Raw genomic sequence first — 19,399 nt, 5'->3', positions numbered from 1 at the left:
CACGAGGAAGCTTTCCCCATCACACAAGATTGCATTTTGGGCAGTGCACACAGCATGCGAATCACCTCCCCTTTGGGCGATATGCTTTTACTTTTTTTTCAACACTCTTGTTTCTATTATCATGGTCCTTACTACATGCAAGTGACATGTGTGTTGTTTCAGCAAGCGATTCCTCAAGGAATGACCCATTACAGGCACATTCATAGAAATAAAAATATTGTGATACAATTAATGCTGCATATTTAAGTTTTTTGGACAAGGGTGGATAATATGACATGACCTAGTCCTTGATTTTGAGACAAGGAATTGCATTAACAATGTTTTTGAATTGTTTGTCATTACGGTTCAGTAAAGGAATAATTTAGTGAAGTTGCTTGCAGCCTAAAGCAGAGACTCCAACACAGATATATATTATTTTACTCATTTACTAGAATAATACATCTTCACATTTTTTTTGGCATTACAGAAGCTAATACGTTACCAGGTCACAGAAGATGTGACTGAGTCATTTGTTTGCTTTCTGGACCAATTTTTGTTACAAACTCAAGAAGTAGCACGCAGTTTACAACTTTAACTTGATACATATTACATAAGTGAGGGATATATTTATTATTTACCATCACATGTGAATGCGATTGATTTTGTATACCTGCTGCCTCAGATTGACAGATCCTTGTACATCCGGGGCAGTGTCAAAAGTAATGTATGTTGCAGTGGAATGCCCACAGCAACAGATACGCAGATACCTGTGATAGAGCGCGCAGGTCACCCGACTATAATTTTACCATACTCACCTGGGCCCATAATCAATAATTTATAACTTAACCAGGTAACCTTCGCTCTACGACCAGTCTATTTTATTTACTAGGTCCTATACCATTGACTTACCAATCCTTGTCGCTGGTACCTGTAAACCTATTGGATCAGGGTGTTAGCATAATAGGAAAATAACATTTGCACTCATATAATAACCACAGACTCTGGAAGTTTTAAACTCTTTATCTAAATTTGTTAAATTGTCATGATCTAAAGATTAAACACCAAAAGACTCTCGATAATGAAAATGAGAATTAATGTATAACTATGCAAAATATAGATTGTACTGAACATTAGTAATAAGGGAAGGTAAGAGAAGGGAACATGCTATGTAATCAAAACAATTTGAGTATTTATCATAGGGAGGGTAAGAAAGGGAACATATAAATATATATATAATATATATATATGTATATATATATGCAATCATAGCTTCACGTTAGGTAGGGTATAGAGAAGGAACAAAACAATGACAAACCCACACTGATTTATATTTACCTAGAATGGTGTGAAGACCAACCCTGGCCATAGGTCAGTTAAAGGACAGAAAAACCCCAAAAGTTGCAGTCACCAGTAGGCCAGCACTTGCGCAGTGTGGGTTTCTAAGATGGAATCACAGCACATCCCAGGCCCAAAATACGATACATGCAAGAATAGAAAAGAAACAATTTTAGAACAGAGAAATAAATGAATGCACTGTATACCACTTATCTCCACTTTATTCCCATTATTTTCTTTAAACTATTGCGTTAGAGGTTAGGCAGAACGAACAGCTTTGAGTGCGCTATATAAATGCCTATACATTTACATACATACATTTACATTTACATGCAGTTATACAAAGAAGCCATTTCAATTCTAGTGCGCATAAATGTAAAATGTAAATGTAAAGGAATTTATATAGCGCAAATCACCGAACGGTTTCTAAGCTCTTGCTTAGGGAACCTGTCCTGGTATTCCCCTGTGAGATAACCCCGGCAGGGTATCCGCAAGGTGAAAGCCAGGCATCCCGCCGCGAGGGGCCGTTGTGGAGATTAAGCACGCTATTGCCCAGAGTCGCAGAGTGTGAACCCGTGAATCGAGTAGGCACCGGGGCGAGAATTGTCGAGTCCATGGACATTTTAGGACTCAAGACCCCGCCGAGCCGGGAATTGAACCCTGGTCCCAGGTCTGCCTCCTCTAACCAGTGAGCCACACTTCACATAAGCGAAAGTTTCCCTCTAAGCGAAAGATACGTCATGTCACGTGAGCATGACAGATGCATGAGCAGTAGAAAATCCTGCGTAGCAGCAGCCATTTTAGTGCAAGCAGATTATCGTTAGTAGAAACACATATGCAAGCTTCTGCTAGATACCCAATGTTTATGTGAAATGCGATGTTAATAAAACACTCATGTTGTTTAATACATTAACGTTATGTCGAGAGGGCTGATAACAACAAGTCACAATACATGCGAATCCTTGCTCCATCACCTGCATGATAGGGTACCCACCATATATACAAAACGGCCTAAACCCACAAAAAGTGGCTTAACTCCACTTTTTAAAAATGATGCAGGACATTGCACCAATGGAACGTAGGTAATACGTTCTATTGACGCAATCCCCTTGTAAATATGCCCCAAAGAGTGCAGTATCAAAATGTTTTAAATGATTCATTTTGTGATTTCATCATCTACTTGAATTAAAAATTGACCTGTTAAACTGGGACCCTTGTCTCAATGCTCTGTCATACATAAATTGAGCTTTCAGAAAGCAAATTCTCATTTTGAAATCACAATCGACTCTTTCTTCCATCACTTTTCAGCTGCAAAATGTATATGAGTGATTTATTCAAGTAAGAAAAGTTCTTGCTATAGAAAACAAGAACTGAGAAATCTTTTGGGCAATTTCATTATTTATATTCGTATTCTTCTGTTTGTAGAGTAGAGTTTTCACTGCCTCATTTGTGCTTGGGAGTGATGCTTTCAGGATGCTGTGGAAAGTATCATTTCCAAAAATGAAAGCAACCAATGAAGTGCATACCATTTGAGGAGAACACTTGAGCTGACAACAATAGATTATTTCAAAAGGGACTTTTAGAAAATAAAATTGTAGGGATGCATTCTGTGAAAATATCTGTATTTCATCTTGTGCTTTGGAAATTTCAAGTGAAGTTGAAGAAAGCTAACCATTTGTATAAGAGGCACATATCAGATGATGTTGAAGACCGCTAGAAATGTGTTAACCCCTTGCATGCTCGAGCCACGGTGGTGCTGTGCTGGTGATGGAATGGTTCAGTCAAGGCACGGCCGCCACGCCTGCGCGGCGCTGATTTAGCATCTGCTCTGAGGGTTCTATTAGACGGGCAGGGCCGTGACGGAACCATTCCATCACAAGCACAGCGCCACCGCAGCTCGTGATGGAGTGGTTCCATCACGAGCATGGCAGTGCCGTGCGGCCACCCCTCCCCCCTAGTGCTGCGGTGGAATTACCGCCGCAACCAAGAGGTTAAAGAGGCACACACGATAGATCACGTTCTTTCACAAATGCGATTTCCAATAAGCCTGACTAAGAAGGTGTTGCAATTTACACACCAACTTTTTTTCTTATCCTGTGGTATTTTGCAAATTTACGTTGATAAGGGTGTACAAAATATTGAATAGAAGTGGGTTACAATTTGACCTACCACATGAATATTGATAAGTTAGTTTACACAATGCTATCAACTACAAATTACTGCCATCACAGGGATGGTGACCTGCTGGGGTAAAGCATGTTTTTATTGCATCCCTTTTTCATTAAACAAAATTGAAATTTATGAAAAAATTGAAGTTTGTATAGCTATTTTTTAACTTTTGGTCCCATAAACCAGTAATAACAAAGTAATCGTATCATCATGTAGTACATAATACATAAGCAGCAAGGAAAAGAGGAGATGCAATTACACATTAAACAAATGAGTAAACAAGTAAAATATAAAGAAAGATTACAAAAATATATATTCTTCCTTACTTAATCTATCAGCGGTTCCCAAATTTGATAGAACTTCCTCCATGATCGTATGCCTCTACCCTTAGCTATAGCCATCTCTCTCTCTAAAATTTCACTTAATGTTGCCCACCACTCAAAAGCTCTAGGCGGGTTTTTAGATAACCAAGCACTGGCAACGCAAAGGCTTGCTGTTACTAGCATGATTGATATTAGAGATCTTAGATTGAGAGGTACATCTGCTTCATAGCCCAGCATAATCTCTTTCTCCGCTAAATAAAAATCAATTTTTAAACGATCAGCCGTAATGTCCCTTATCTCAATCCAGAAGACAGCCTGGTCTGGACAGGTGACAAACATATGCAAGCTATTTGCAGCTATCATTCCACACTTGGCACATTTACATTTGTTGTTCGTGTTTATGTTATCAGAATCTATCCACTTAACTATACGTTCTGCTGTATAGTCAAGCATAAACATTGTTTTAAATTGTTGCAATTTTAGGTTGATAGAGTGGACCAAGCTATTTAAGTTCTCCATTGATTCTTCTAGATCAACTGGATTAACAGCTTGACACAGTAGCCCAGTCTATTTATGTGCTATCTTTGGATAGTCATTCTCCCAAATTTAGGAAAATAACTGATATGCCTTGCTGGTAGTCAATTTTGAGTCAGAGTGTTTATATTGCAATAGATCTATTCCCATAGGTTGTGTTATCCCCTTGGATCCCTGTAAATAATCTCTTAACTGCAAATATATATAAAACATATTTTTCGGAAGACCAAATGAAGTCTGCAAATCTAAAAACATGCGGAATCCAGCAGCATTATACAAGTGGCTAAGCTGTCTAATTCCAAATCTATCCCAAGATTTAGCTACAGCATCATGGAAGACATCAGGGAACATAGGATTCTCCCATAATGGCATGTTAAGATGTACCAGAGGCAATGAATGATTAGCTGCAACTTCACGCCATATGTAGGCTATATCTTTAAGAGTCTTAAATTGAACTCGCTAAAAATAATTTGGGTCATTTATTCTGTATATAAACATATTACTCTCTTTAGCGATAGCAAGATTATAACAGCTTTGTTTACTCCAAACATCAATGACATTTCGCAGACGTTCCATAAAAGAAGCCCAAAAATATAATTTAAAGTCTGGTAATTTGAGTCCTCCCTGACAGTAAGGAAGTTTTAAGTATTTTACAGCAAGTCTCGCCTGTTTATAGCTCCAGTTAAAGCTACTAATGGCACCTTCAAGTTTATTAAAAAAATAATTTGGGACTCTCAAAGGTATTGCCCTGAATAAATACAGAAATTTAGGCAATACAATAATTTTTTATTATTAATAATTGGTAGTTTGTGCTAGATCCTCATTGTAGAAATTATTGATTTAATTAGAGTGTCATACTTCATTTTTATGACCTTCCGTGTGTCTGAGGTGATCTTAACACCTAAAGAAGTAGCTTACGTACAAGCACCAATATAGGCATTCTTGATTGAAAATTAAGGATAGTCTGAGTTTTGCTAACAATAAGCTTATACCCTGATAAATGGCCAAATAAAACTACTTCGGTTTGAATTACTTCTATTGCTTTTGATGGATCTGTAGAAAATACAGCAATGTCATCAGCAAAAGCTGTGACTTTCAGTTCTTCAGACCCTAAATGAACAGGTGGATTAGATGGATTGGAAAGCAGAGATTTAATGTATGGTTCTATATAGAAAGCAAAAAGGAGGGGTGATAAAGTGCACCCTTGCCGAGTACCCTAAGAACCTCAAATGGTATAAACTGGTAAGTTAAATAGATTAACTTGGCATTCGGGGACCTATACAGGGCACAAACCCAGTCGTAAAAGCGGCCATTGACATTAAACGCACTGGGCCTTATTTATGAAGGACTTGCGCCGCCGGTGCGTCACTTTTTCCCATGTTAAAAGTGACGCACCGGCGGTGCAAGCCCTTCATAAATAAGGCCCACTGAGTTTGGCCCAAAGACAGTCCGAGGTTACACAATCGAATGCCTTTTCGGCATCGAGCATAATCATTCCCAAGTTCAATTTAGTTTTAGAGGCAGCATCAAAGGCAGCAATAGCAGTGTTCATATGTGCTGTTGTATCCTTTCCGGGTATAAATCCATGGTGTTGGGCAGAAGCAAGTTGTAACATAAAATTTGCAAGACGCATCGCCAATATCTTTGCAAAGATTTTTGCCTCAGCGCTTATTAATGATTTCGGGCGGTATGACCCACACTCTTTACTCGGTTTGTTTTTCTTTAAGAGGAAAACAATATTTGTCGTATCTCAGGTCTTAGGTATAGATTTTTCAACAGTGATATAATTAATAACTTTAAGCATTAAAGGGGTTAGACTGGCCTTAAAGATCTTATAAAATTCAGCCGGTAAAGTATCTTGGCGGTAAAGCATCAATAGCCGCCGATATCTCTTCCACTGATACTACTGAGTTCAATAAATCCGCCTGATCTGTTCCCAATCTGTTGATCAGTTCATTAAAAACACACTTTTCCAAATAGCTGAGAAATCTTCCCTCATCAAATAAATTAGAGTTACTATATATAGTCTGGTAATAGCAAGAAAATTGTTCCACAATCTCTTCAGATTGTGTGTGAAGTTGCCCATCATTACGTCTTATACGTTTTATCACCCGCTCTGCACGTTTGTCAGAAATTTGATGTGCCAGCACTTTTGCAACATGCTTGCCACATTCATACAGTAGAGTTTTATGCGTAATATAATTTGCAGCCGTTCTTTCTTTTAGATTTCGATTTAACGCTGGCTGTTTTTCAATTAAAAGAAGATATATTGGAAAGTGTGTAGGAGCTACCAAATGTTGAAAAGTGCATTTCATAATTTCTTCTGCGTGTGCTATCTCTAAATGTCGAATAGCATCTCTAGTGTCCTTAGTTACCTGATTTTTAATTCTGTTCTGTCTTAATACACATTGCTGAGTAATACCCCTTATATAAGCCTTACGTGAATCCCAAACAGAAAAAAGAGAATCAGAACCTTCATTATCCTGTATAAAATTACAAATACAGTCCTGCATATTCATTTTATACTCGCCATCTTTCAACAGACAGCGAGGAAAAGAAAATTGACGGACTGGTCTGATGGCTAAGTGTAAGAGTCAGGAGTAAGGAATTGTGATCGGAAACTATTTTAGGGCAGACTTCACATCTCTCACTTTCAACAAGGGAATCACAAATAAAAAACATGTCAATTCTTGAGTATGAACAATGTGGCACACTGTAATATGTATAGGCGGGTATTGAAGGATACAGTGTCCGCCAAACATCTCTCAAATCGTGTAGCCTAGCCATTTCCCCAATGGACGCCCTAACTTTCCTCATTCTGACCGAAACTCCTTGATTTGTCGAATCAAAACTAGGATTCATACACAATTTAAATCACCCATAATTATCAAATCTCCCTGCCAATCAAGAAGCTCCATAGTTAAGTTCTCAAAAATATATGGATCATCAGTATTAGGTCCATAAATAGTACATATTTGCTACCGTTCATAAGCAACTGCACTATTATCCACCTGCCGGGATTATCATAAGAAGCTCTAAGCAGTATGTAGTCAAGCCATTTATCAGCGAGATTGGCAACAGCTCTGATAGAAACTGACTGGGCTGTGCAAGCAACTATTTTGTAATCCAATTGTTTAAGTAAATGTCTATCTTTGTGTGTCAGATGCGTTCCAACCAGACCAGCGCTAGCCAGATCTGGGGGGCTCCCTTCCCACCCCTCCCTGTTCCTTGTAGAAAAAATCACCCCCATCAAGGCTGTTGATGGACTTGATAGCCAGTGTAAACTAGCACCACCCTGAATGCTACCCGATCCTTTCCTAGCACGCTGTATAATTATTTCAAGTAGATTGCAGAAAGAATTGCACTAAGGCCTATTGATAATATTAATTCATTCAAGCTATCATAGACATTATCAAACATATACATTCAGAAGATATAAAGTCTTAAGAAACGTATTGTTTGGGAGACTTCCATTGATCCAGAGCAATTTGCGCCTCTTTGACTGAGTGAAAAAGCCAAATAAGGCCCCCAAAATTAGCTTTAAGTCTAGCAGGTTCTTGGAGAAATACTTGTGCACCCGGAACTTTCATGGGATCAATCAGCCTGCGCAGATTCCATCAACGCTCCATAGTTTCCTTACAAAGATCTGACCTCACAGAGAACGAATATGAGTTAGATGAGCCAGGTCGAGCTCGAAAGAAAACTGCCTGTCTGAGCAGAAAATTCCCAAAATAAATAATCAAAGGTCAAGGATGCTGTCGGCTGGCTCGTGCTTCTTGATTTAAGAACAAAGGACGCCTGTGGGAAAGATGAATCTGAGAGTCCCAGTCCCAGTCAGATCGATCTGGGAAAGATTTCTGAAAGAGCTGGACTACAAGGGTCTAGGATCCGCACCCTCTGTTTCCTCTGGAATTCCAAACAACTGTAAATTACTCCTTCATTGTCTGTTTTCCAGGTCCTCGACCTTTTTTTGTAGAGACATAATTTGCGTTTCATGTATCTCTATCATAGAAGCTGGCGCTGCAACAGTGTCTTTCGTAGTTGCCAAGCGCTGTTGCAACTCAGTTATTTCTTGAGTAATTCCAGTTACTTTGGTTACTACCTCTGATAAGCCCTGTTGTATCAGACTACTATCAGCTCTGGCTTGGCTGAAGCTACTTAGCATCTCTGTTCTCTGATCATAGAGCAGCTGAAAAATAGCAGATAGAGTAGGTTCATCATTACTATCAAGCCTTTGATCGTTTGGATTTAAAGAGGCAATAGGAGTAAGAACAGTGATAGTTAGTAAAGAGGAGTCCCGTTCAGTGCCAACTGCACTGCCTGCAGAATGAGCAGAAAGTGTTTCATCAACATGAGCACCAATAGCAGGGCCTGGGCCAGAGCCCGAGCAAGGACCAGGTTCCAAATCTGATGATTCCTCTATTTGTATTTGCGTTTCGTTGTTTGGAGAAGATCAAGATAATCTTGAGAACATAGTTTTAACATCCCCTTTGGTAGTAACCGATTTTCTAAGGGGGCTCATTTTGTTAGCGTACCCATCTGTTGATATTGTTTTTAGCGCTACAGAGCGTAGCATAGCCTCCTCCTTGGCTTTCCCAAATCACAGGTTTGCAACATATAAATGCATTAGTACATCTGGCTCCCAATTCAAGATAGCTGCTTGTTCTGTTAGTTTGAATTAGGCAAACAAGCACTGACAAAGCCAATGGATCTGACCTTGGCAAATTGGTGTGATGACTTAAGAACAAACTAAGAGACAAAAATAAAGACAAGAAAACAATATTGTGGTACAAAAGGGGGTGGTGATGGATGGAGCATCTGAACCAATCAAACACTCACACCCAGTCAACAGATCTGGGTTAAATCCATCACCGTTCTTTAGTGCACTCTGCCACCCTAGTTCAGACATGGCCATATGCAAATCAGTCTGACCCTGTGCCTCATGGGAACAGTCCAGCCCGAACTGCCAAGCCATGCCTTCCCTGGACCGGAAACAAGCTTCCGAGGACCGGTTTCTGGCATTTCAGCCGTCTTCAGCCCGGCTTGTTCGCCATAAGTTGGCAGGGTATACTCAGACGTGAGTCCCTTACTCACTTTGCCACTGGATACAAGCAAGCCGGGCTGAAGACGGCTGAAATTCCAGAAACCGGTCCTCAGAAGCTCAGACTGCACTTATATTTGGGCAGATGTGAACATGAGGCAAGTTCACTCACAGTTCAAGATAGGCAATTGCTGAAGTGAGCTGACCCATGCCCCTTGTTGGGGAGAAGTAAAATGTGACTGAGAGTTGAACAACAGACCAATTGATAAAGAGACCTTATATTTAAGATGATGTGATTATGTGTTTGCACCTTTTTATGTAGTTTTACAATGTCTTAATTTGAGAGGATAATTAGATATTTAAAGATGTTTCAAGGCCAGACCTAAAATTATTGTTAAATGGACAATGTTTTTCCTCCTGAGAAAAGTTTGAGAATTAAAATATTTCTAGTGGCTATAGTTCTAAAGAAAGGTAAAAGAGTTAGTATTCATACTGATTAAGTATGGGCGTAAAATCCGCTCCGCTCGCGGATTTTGCGGATTTTCGGGAAATTCGCAATCCGTGAGATTCGCGGATTTCCCGCAAAATCCGCTAAAGTCGCACGCAGCGGATTTTTTTTCTGGGTGATACAATTTTTGCGGCGCGCGCCGTTCATCAGCGTTTGCCGAGTTGTTTTTCTCGATATTTTGCGAGTGCTGCGCCATTTTGGATCTTGCTGCGGGATCCCGCGAGAATTTGGCGAGCGCGATTACATAATCGCGGCTTGCCAACTTGCACAGCGAGAGTTTGTCAACGCGAGTACGCCGTGATCACGTATCGCGGGACTTCGCAATTGCGAGCTTGGAGATGCGGCGAGCAGCAACAATTTCGCATTCGCGAAAATATAAAATTTGCAATTCTGCACAAGAAATCCACCAGCAAGCAGCATAAACCTTCTGGAAATGATGATTTTTATCTGAATAACTCCTCAGGTTGACATTTGCCTGCACTTTTTTTGCGAGGAGTCCATTTTGGGGAGGGGGGGGGGGTGGGAGGAAGGAAGTGCCCCACAGTCTTTACCTTCCTGTTCCTGTCCAGCAGGCTCCTCCCAGTGCTTTGTCCATCTCCTGGTCACTTTTCATTTGGAGCTGGAAGGATTACTTTTTGTGGATGCTGCTGGATATTTGGATTTGAGGCCTTTTTGACTTTCTTTGGATCACTTCTGGATTAGAAATTTCACAAGTAAGTTTGTTTGGGGCATTACAGTTGCTGCAACTACAATTTTGGAATTTTCGATTTTTGGGCTGTTTTGGGGCCTTTTGCCCAGGGGTACTCAGTGGTGGGTGGACTGAGTCTTTCTGTGGGGTGTCTTGAATTTAAACATCATGGAGGGCATGGATGGAATGGGATTGTGCTGATTTTTCAGTGATTTTCGTTTTTTGGGGCTGTACTTGTGGCCTTTTCACCAGGGGTATTGAGTCTTGCATGGGCCTAGTCTTTCTGTGGGGTGTCTTGAACTTAAACATCATGGAGGGCATGGATGGAATGGGATTGTGCTGATTTTTCTGTGATTTTCGTTTTTTTGGCCTGTTGTTGTGGCCTTTTCACCAGGGGTAGTGACTAGTGAGTGTTGCATGGGCCTAATCTTTCTGTGGGGTGTCTTGAATTTAAACATCATGGAGGGCATGGATGGAATGGGATTGTGCTGATTTTTCAGTGTTTTTCGATTTTTGGGGGTGTTCATGGGGAGGGACAGGCCATGTGGCTGGGGGCCATTTTGAGTGCTGCTACAGGCCCTGGCCATGTGCTGGGAGGCAAGTGGCCATTTTGAATGCAGGCATTGTTGTTAGGCCTGCAACCATTTTGCCTACTTTTCAACCTTTATGCCCAGGGGTAGTGAGTCTTGCATGGGCCTAGTCTTTCTGTGGGGTGTCTTGAATTTAAACATCATGGAGGGCATGGATGGAATGGGATTGTGCTGATTTTTCAGTGATTTTCGTTTTTTGGGGCTGTACTTGTGGCCTTTTCACGGGGGGTATTGAGTCTAGCATGGGCCTAGTCTTTCTGTGGGGTGTCTTGAACTTAAACATCATGGAGGGCATGGATGGAATGGGATTGTGCTGATTTTTCAGTGTTTTTCGTTTTTTGGGGCTGTACTTGTGGCCTTTTCACCAGGGGTATTGAGTCTAGCATGGGCCTAGTCTTTCTGTGGGGTGTCTTGAACTTAAACATCATGGAGGGCATGGATGGAATGGGATTGTGCTGATTTTTCAGTGTTTTTCGATTTTTGGGGGTGTTCATGGGGAGGGACAGGCCATGTGGCTGGGGGCCATTTTGAGTGCTGCTACAGGCCCTGGCCATGTGCTGGGAGGCAAGTGGCCATTTTGAATGCAGGCATTGTTGTTGGGCCTGCAACCATTTTGCCTACTTTTCAACCTTTATGCCCAGGGGTAGTGAGTCTTGCATGGGCCTAGTCTTTCTGTGGGGTGTCTTGAATTTAAACATCATGGAGGGCATGGATGGAATGGGATTGTGCTGATTTTTCAGTGATTTTCGTTTTTTGGGGCTGTACTTGTGGCCTTTTCACCAGGGGTATTGAGTCTAGCATGGGCCTAGTCTTTCTGTGGGGTGTCTCGAACTTAAACATCATGGAGGGCATCGATGGAATGGGATTGTGCTGATTTTTCAGTGTTTTTCGATTTTTGGGGGTGTTCATGGGGAGGGACAGGCCATGTAGCTGGGGGCCATTTTGAGTGCTGCTACAGGCCCTGGCCATGTGCTGGGAGGCAAGTGGCCATTTTGAATGCAGGCATTGTTGTTAGGCCTGCAACCATTTTGCCTACTTTTCAACCTTTATGCCCAGGGGTAGTGAGTCTTGCATGGGCCTAGTCTTTCTGTGGGGTGTCTTGAATTTAAACATCATGGAGGGCATGGATGGAATGGGATTGTGCTGATTTTTCAGTGATTTTCGTTTTTTGGGGCTGTACTTGTGGCCTTTTCACGAGGGGTATTGAGTCTAGCATGGGCCTAGTCTTGCTGTGGGGTGTCTCGAACTTAAACATCATGGAGGGCATGAATGGAATGGGATTGTGCTGATTTTTCAGTGATTTTCGTTTTTTGGGGCTGTACTTGTGGCCTTTTCACCAGGGGTATTGAGTCTTGCATGGGCCTAGTCTTTCTGTGGGGTGTATTGAACTTAAACATCATGGAGGGCATGGATGGAATGGGACTGTGCTGATTTTTCAGTGTTTTTCGATTTTTGGGGGTGTTCATGGGGAGGGACAGGCCATGTGGCTGGGGGCCATTTTGAGTGCTGCTACAGGCCCTGGCCATGTGCTGGGAGGCAAGTGGCCATTTTGTATGCAGGCATTGTTGTTAGGCCTGCAACCATTTTGCCTACTTTTCAACCTTTATGCCCAGGGGTAGTGAGTCTTGCATGGGCCTAGTCTTTCTGTGGGGTGTCTTGAATTTAAACATCATGGAGGGCATGGAGGGAATGGGATTGTGCTGATTTTTCAGTGATTTTCGATTTTTGGGGGTGTTCATGGGGAGGGACAGGCCATGTGGCTGGGGGCCATTTTGAGTGCTGCTACAGGCCCTGGCCATGTGCTGGGAGGCAAGTGGCCATTTTGAATGCAGGCATTGTTGTTAGGCCTGCAACCATTTTGCCTACTTTTCAACCTTTATGCGCAGGGGTAGTGAGTCTTGCATGGGCCTAGTCTTTCTGTGGGGTGTCTTGAATTTAAACATCATGGAGGGCATGGATGGAATGGGATTGTGCTGATTTTTCAGTGATTTTCGTTTTTTGGGGCTGTACTTGTGGCCTTTTCACCAGGGGTATTGAGTCTAGCATGGGCCTAGTCTTTCTGTGGGGTGTCTTGAACTTAAACATCATGGAGGGCATTGATGGAATGGGATTGTGCTGATTTTTCAGTGTTTTTCGTTTTTTGGGGCTGTACTTGTGGCCTTTTCACCAGGGGTATTGAGTCTAGCATGGGCCTAGTCTTTCTGTGGGGTGTCTTGAACTTAAACATCATGGAGGGCATGGATGGAATGGGATTGTGCTGATTTTTCAGTGTTTTTCGATTTTTGGGGGTGTTCATGGGGAGGGACAGGCCATGTGGCTGGGGGCCATTTTGAGTGCTGCTACAGGCCCTGGCCATATGCTGGGAGGCAAGTGGCCATTTTGAATGCAGGCATTGTTGTTAGGCCTGCAACCATTTTGCCTACTTTTCAACCTTTATGCCCAGGGGTAGTGAGTCTTGCATGGGCCTAGTCTTTCTGTGGGGTGTCTTGAATTTAAACATCATGGAGGGCATGGATGGAATGGGATTGTGCTGATTTTTCAGTGATTTTCGTTTTTTGGGGCTGTACTTGTGGCCTTTTCACCAGGGGTATTGAGTCTAGCATGGGCCTAGTCTTTCTGTGGGGTGTCTCGAACTTAAACATCATGGAGGGCATGGATGGAATGGGATTGTGCTGATTTTTCAGTGTTTTTCGATTTTTGGGGGTGTTCATGGGGAGGGACAGGCCATGTAGCTGGGGGCCATTTTGAGTGCTGCTACAGGCCCTGGCCATGTGCTGGGAGGCAAGTGGCCATTTTGAATGCAGGCATTGTTGTTAGGCCTGCAACCATTTTGCCTACTTTTCAACCTTTATGCCCAGGGGTAGTGAGTCTTGCATGGGCCTAGTCTTTCTGTGGGGTGTCTTGAATTTAAACATCATGGAGGGCATGGATGGAATGGGATTGTGCTGATTTTTCAGTGATTTTCGTTTTTTGGGGCTGTACTTGTGGCCTTTTCACGAGGGGTATTGAGTCTAGCATGGGCCTAGTCTTGCTGTGGGGTGTCTCGAACTTAAACATCATGGAGGGCATGAATGGAATGGGATTGTGCTGATTTTTCAGTGATTTTCGTTTTTTGGGGCTGTACTTGTGGCCTTTTCACCAGGGGTATTGAGTCTTGCATGGGCCTAGTCTTTCTGTGGGGTGTATTGAACTTAAACATCATGGAGGGCATGGATGGAATGGGACTGTGCTGATTTTTCAGTGTTTTTCGATTTTTGGGGGTGTTCATGGGGAGGGACAGGCCATGTGGCTGGGGGCCATTTTGAGTGCTGCTACAGGCCCTGGCCATGTGCTGGGAGGCAAGTGGCCATTTTGTATGCAGGCATTGTTGTTAGGCCTGCAACCATTTTGCCTACTTTTCAACCTTTATGCCCAGGGGTAGTGAGTCTTGCATGGGCCTAGTCTTTCTGTGGGGTGTCTTGAATTTAAACATCATGGAGGGCATGGAGGGAATGGGATTGTGCTGATTTTTCAGTGATTTTCGATTTTTGGGGGTGTTCATGGGGAGGGACAGGCCATGTGGCTGGGGGCCATTTTGAGTGCTGCTACAGGCCCTGGCCATGTGCTGGGAGGCAAGTGGCCATTTTGAATGCAGGCATTGTTGTTAGGCCTGCAACCATTTTGCCTACTTTTCAACCTTTATGCCCAGGGGTAGTGAGTCTTGCATGGGCCTAGTCTTTCTGTGGGGTGTCTTGAATTTAAACATCATGGAGGGCATGGATGGAATGGGATTGTACTGATTTTTCAGTGATTTTCGTTTTTTGGGGCTGTACTTGTGGCCTTTTCACCAGGGGTATTGAGTCTAGCATGGGCCTAGTCTTTCTGTGGGGTGTCTTGAACTTAAACATCATGGAGGGCATTGATGGAATGGGATTGTGCTGATTTTTCACAAATTTTCGTTTTTTGGGGCTGTACTTGTGGCCTTTTCACAAGGGGTATTGAGTCTTGCATGGGCCTAGTCTTTCTGTGGGGTGTCTTGAACTTAAACATCATGGAGGGCATGGATGGAATGGGATTGTGCTGATTTTTCTGTGATTTTCGTTTTTTTGGCCTGTTGTTGTGGCCTTTTCACCAGGGGTAGTGACTAGTGAGTGTTGCATGGGCCTAATCTTTCTGTGGGGTGTCTTGAATTTAAACATCATGGAGGGCATGGGATTGTGCTGATTTTTCAGTTTTTTTTCGATTATTTTGGGGTGTATAACTGAACTGATGTTCCTCTGTCTTCCATTGCTTTTAGGTGCACAAGACTCAAGAGAACCACCAGTGCCAGGAAGAAGTCCTGCAGCGGTGTGTGTGTGCAGCATAACATCACGCGACGTCACGTCTGGCCTCAGACAACTCTACAATTCGTGCAACTGCGGCCTGCTGTCTGACCTGCTCTGAAGAAGATGGCCCCAAAAAAAGGTCTCCGTAGCTCCTCTAGCAAGAAAGTTGCTAGTAAGGAGCAGAAGAAGCAAGTTACCAAGGAGGCTGGTGTGCCGGCCGCCGCGTTTTTTGGGAGCAAAAAAAAAAGTACGCCTGCAGCAGCAGCAGGATCTGCTGGGTCCAAGCTGGGAGCAGCACCCCTGCTCCATTGGGTTCAGTGCCTCCACCACCACGACAACTTAAGTCAAAGCCCTTGAGTGCTTCAGAGGCAGTCAGTGTACTTCTCCAATCACCATCGACCAGTGATGTTGGCTCATCGCAAGAAAGTAGCAGCAATGTCCCTGAATCAACACAGGTTGTTGTAACTCATCTGACAAGTGTTGAACAACCACAGCCGCAACAACAACACCATGTGCAAGTACAAGCCCAAGTACATGTGGAAGGAGAGGCAGCACAAGGAGATGCGCAAGCAGAGGTGCATGGAGGGTCACAAGTGCCCACAATAGTTGTTCCTCCCGAAGTAGGGGCACATTAGGAAATCGACAATCAAGCCGAGGTATCATTGGAAGCCACTCCTCCTGATGATCATTCATTGTCTTCCACATCCCTAGCAAGGAAAAGATCAAGGTTGCTGTCTACATCTTCTTCAAGCCCACCTCCTTCTAATGATCTCATTCTGGATGAAGATTGGGAACCATCATCACGGCAGTCTGAGAGTGAGGCACACCATGATCTGACAAAGGTACCTAAGCGTAAAAGGAAGGTCGTCGAAAAACTCATAGCTATGGAGTGTGATGAGGCTCAACAAGAAGTGACGGATACTGCTGCTGGTGAAGCCTCTCACGATGACGACGAGCCAGTCATCATAAAGGTCACTGCAGCCCCAGCGGGCATGCAGCAAAGAGACATTTTGACCCTATCCCGAGAAGCTGCTGAGCGTGATGATGATGTCGACGAGGAGGCAATGGAAATGGAAACACAACAATCATTAGATTTGGAGTTAACTAGTACACCAACACCTACCGCTTCCATATTTCTTTCTCGCAAGAAGGGACCTCCATCCACCTCGACCTCAATTAGTGGTGGTGAAAGTGCAAAACGTACTGAAGTTCGGCAATCCACATCCTCCACTTCATCTGGCATTAGCAGCAGGACCACCACCACCAGTATCGCCGTCTCCTCCGGCCCCCAAAGACATTTCAACTTCTTTAGTGTTTGCCCAAAAAAGGAAAACGTAGCCATTTGTAGCATTTGTAAGCTTCGAGTTAGTCGTGGTAAGTTTGGTACCAACTATGGTACCAGAGGCCAGAGAGGTCATCTTAAGAGAACGCACGATGTCCAATGGCTTGCGCACCTAGATGCGGTCAAGGAAGCCCGAATTGCACGTAATGAAAACGTTGATTTTTCATCTGATGATGACGAGGAGGAAGAAGATGATTCAAACACTTCACTTACACCCAGTTTCTCTGTCAGCAGCACACCCCATGTGAGCCACACTAAGAGTGTGGGAGAGAGTGAGACATCAATGCGAAAAAGTTCATCAGCGAGCGTAACTGGGTCGAAGATATCATCATCATCCCGTAAATCCTTGGTCCAGGGCAACATTAAAAAGATGTTGTTTACAGAAGCGCAATATGAACGCAACCACCCACTGACGCGTCTGTATAACACTAAGCTGGCTAAAATGCTAGCTCTGGACCTTCTCCCTTTTTCTTTTGTAGAAGGGGTTGGTTTTCTAGAATTAGTGGCAGCGCTCTGCCCTAAATGGAAGGTTCCTAGCCAGTTCTATTTTCCCCGAGTTGCGGTTCCAGCACTACATGAAGATGTTCTGAAGGTGATTGGGGCAGCTTTGCAGAAGAGTGCTGTTCACACTATACATCTGACAACAGACTTGTGGACCAGTGGCGCAGGCGCTGATTACATGTGCATCACTGCACACTGGGTCTCTTTTTCAGGGGCTAAAGCAAAGCTAAACGCAGGTGTTGAACCGGACATTGTTTTTAAAGCTGCTCGGAAACATGCAACACTATCCATGTTTGGTTTGGAGAAACGTCACACAGCAGAAAACATTTTGGATGTCTTCAACACAAAGGTCCTTGACTGGCTGTCCCCAAAAAAACGCCAGGTTGGTTATGTTTCCACGGACAATGGCTCCAATATAGTTAAGGCCATGCAGCTGGGTGACTATTTCAGAGTGCCGTGTTTGGCGCATTGTATAAACCTGGTTGTCAAAAAATTCTTGGGTGATAAAGACAGTGCAGCGTACAGAGTAGTGGAGACCTGCCGAAAAATGTGCAACCATTTCAGCCATTCTTTTAAGGCCCGGAAGCATCTGAGGAGCCTGCTATATGAACATCAAATGCCAGTGAAAGCACTCATCCAGGAGGTGGTAACACGTTGGAACTCAACGTTCTACATGCTTGAGCGTCTGTATGAGCAGTATACGGTACTCGATCACTATTTCTTAACACAGGGTACAGCTCAGAAGGAGGACCTGAGGATGGGTGCGGCGCAATGGAACATAGTTAAAAGCCTGACACTCATGCTTCGTCCTTTTGAGTTCTTCACGCGTGCAGTCAGCAAGGAGGACTGTAATTTGGGAAAAGCTATCCCATTGTTGTACATGCTGGAGCACCAACTGAAGGAGGTGTGTTCTGTGTTTGAAAAAGATGAAAAAAACCAAGACCCTTTTGTTCTGGCTGAGAAATTATTAGAGCACCTACAAGGTGATGAACGTCTTAAAATGATCCACTCAAACCAGCATTACATTTGTGCTACTATTCTGGATCCACGCTACAAAAAGGCGCTGGCAGGCCAAGCATTCTTTCCTTTTGCTGATGAAGATGTTACAAAGTACAAACAGTGGATAGCCTCCTCAGCCAAGAGGTTTGAAAGAGAATGGCAGCAAATTTAAGGAAAAGGCAGTACATCAGCATCAGCAGGCCATCCCCAGTCAAAACAATCCACTTCTGCACCTGTGGCTGCGGCACAAGTGACCTCTCAGCCTTTAAAGAGACCGGCAACCGGATCATCTGCACCACCAGACACAACAGTAACATTGGAGGCTGAAGAGGATTGGCTAGCTCTGCTTGGGTTTGGTTCTCAAAAGGTGACAGCAACAGCTAAGCAAAGTGGAGGAACCTTGGAAGAGAACCTTGATTCGATGGTCAAGGACTATCAGAATGACTCAACAGAGGTCTATGTTAATGCTGACCCATTGGCGTATTGGCATGGGAAAAAAGAATTGTGGCCACAGCTCACCAACCTGGCTTTAAACTACTTGTCTTGCCCACTCGCAAGCGTGTCTTCTGAACGTGTTTTCAGTGCTGCTGGTGGCATTGTAACTTCCAAACGGAGCCGCCTCTCGCCCAAAAATGTGGAGAGGTTAACAATGATCAAGATGAATCAGCACCTCATACCACCAGATTTCAGAGTACGAGAAAGCGCGCCGGATGAAGACGAGGTGGCCAGCAACATAGATGAGGGAATTTCTTCTCTGTCAGGTGACACTGAGCTCACCCCGCCTGAATTTGCAGAGTATGATGACGAAGCCTTATTCTCATTCATGGACCGTGATACCGAGCCCTGAAAATGAGACAACGAATCAATAACTTTCTTTTTCGTCCTTATTCACTTTTATTCCTGTGTGTCTGTCTTTCTTTGTTGTACACAGTTAATATAATTCAAACTTTAATCAGATAATCACAAAAACAAGCCCATCAGCAGAACTGTCTTCACTTGTTTGCTTATTGATTTGAAGGTGCCGCAGTCTGCATTCCTCAGGTTCACAAGTTCAGAAGAACATGCTCCTCTATCCTCCTCCTCCAG

This window comes from Lissotriton vulgaris, chromosome 4_1, assembly GCF_964263255.1.
Source record: "Lissotriton vulgaris chromosome 4_1, aLisVul1.2, whole genome shotgun sequence".
Lineage (NCBI taxonomy): Eukaryota > Metazoa > Chordata > Amphibia > Caudata > Salamandridae > Lissotriton > Lissotriton vulgaris.
The sequence above is the reverse complement of the archived record's forward strand: the minus strand, read 5'-3'. Positions refer to the sequence as shown.